This window comes from Cordyceps militaris, assembly GCF_000225605.1.
Source record: "Cordyceps militaris CM01 unplaced genomic scaffold CCM_S00004, whole genome shotgun sequence".
Classification (NCBI taxonomy): Eukaryota; Fungi; Ascomycota; class Sordariomycetes; order Hypocreales; family Cordycipitaceae; genus Cordyceps; species Cordyceps militaris.
In genome coordinates this window covers 1,873,968-1,875,797 of record NW_006271972.1, presented here as the reverse complement: position 1 = coordinate 1,875,797, position 1,830 = coordinate 1,873,968, and positions in this window count along the sequence as shown.

The window sequence follows — 1,830 nt, the reverse complement described above, 5'->3', positions numbered from 1 at the left end:
CCGAAGCCGCCCGACAGGCGGTGCTCGACGGCGGGGACGCGGGCGCGGAGCTGCCGCGGGGACGGGACTGGGCCGCAGAGGTCGTGTGCGGCGTGCACGCGGTGCCGAGCATGAGCCACGTGCACGTGCATGTGCTGTCGCGCGACATGCACGCCGAGACGATGCGCCACAGGAAGCACTACAACTCGTTTGTCACGCCGTTTCTGGTTGACTTGGATGATTTTCCCCTGTCGCTGGCGGACCCGAGGAGGGCGACGAAGAGGGAGGGCTATCTGGCGAGGGAGCTGCGCTGCTGGCGCTGCGGGCGCGGCTTTGGGAACCAGTTCAAGATGCTCAAGGAGCATCTCGAGGAGGAGTTTGAGGCGTGGAAGAAGGAGTAGGGGTAGGGGGGGTTCTGTCCATGGGGGCATGTGAGGGAAGTGTCGTGCTGGAATCGTCATGACTGGACATGGCCAGGTACAAAACGGAGGATTCCCGAATGAGGCTTTCGTGACATGCATTTACAGATACAAAGTCTGTTTCTTCCGTCTCGCCATGACCTACCATTTGGCCCATGAAACATGTCCAACCTGGCACGCTCTATTCAACCACGTCCCTGAGCCAACGGACCGGACCGCATACGCAGAACATCACGCCCGAAGAATAACCCAACAAACTCCATTCGGGATATTACATCAAAGCACGAATCAAAGAATAAAAACGCAGGGGGCTCAAAAAGGCGGTTGGCTCAAAATGCCGACCTCCCGGGTTTGGGGGCCAAGAAGGCGCCGCTGCTCCGTACCACGTGTTGTCGTACCAGTTCTGCATCTTGGAAACAACAAGAAATAAGATAAGAATGGAAAAATGCCCGGTGAGCCCCGCCACCATGTGGGCCTTTGCATGATTTTTGAACATGGTTTGTTTTGTTTTTTTCTATTTCGACTAATATGGCCTTTGCTCGGATGGTAAACCCCCGGGGATGGAAAAGACCGAGTTATATGAAAGCGGTTTGGATAGAAAAGAAAAAGACCAGGGGGGGCGTTGGCAGGCGGATAGGCGCAATGCGGGAGGAATCTCGGCCTTGCTGTTCCCGTTGTTTCCGCGACGGAGCAGAACAAACCTACACGGGGATAGGGCAGGAGACTGACTGCTGTTGCGGGGGGAAGTGACTGGGAGAATCAAGTCTTCCGGACGTCTCGGCTGCAGCACCACGTACATCCATTTAACATGCCACTTTGACCAAAAACGCTGCAATCCACGAGACTTGGTCGTATGGCAATATACCGACGAGTCATGCACGCAACCGGCAAGGGGGCATGAGTGCGAACACGAAAAAGAATGTATGTGATATTGGAAGAAGAAGAGCAGAAATTGATATCGTTGCCAACCAACTCCGGATATAGAAGATGGAAAAGAAAGCCCCCCCCGTATTGCCCAGTATAATCCTGCCTCTTGCGCCGTCCTGGTCCTCATGTGTCTGATGGCTCATGTGTCTGATGGCCAGAATGCGCAACGCGACATCTTGTAGCAGAATTCACAGCTAATCCTCCCAAGTGTACAATCCCGCAATAGCCCAGTGTAGTAAAAAAGAATCAAGACAAGAAAAGAATGCGTGCCAACGAGCAAGTCTTGCGCCGTGAAACCCCAGAAACCCAGACAAAAGTATAGTCCGCCAGCCGCCGCCCCGTTTTTTCAATAAACAAAAGAGGCATGACCGAATCATTCAGACCGAACCACCCAAGGGTACAAATGTCAACACCTTTACCAACCCAGTAATTCAATCAAGGGGCCACAAAAATGTACAGCAAAGCCCCAGGCCAAAAGGCCACCAACGTGAACCAGAACCAACTT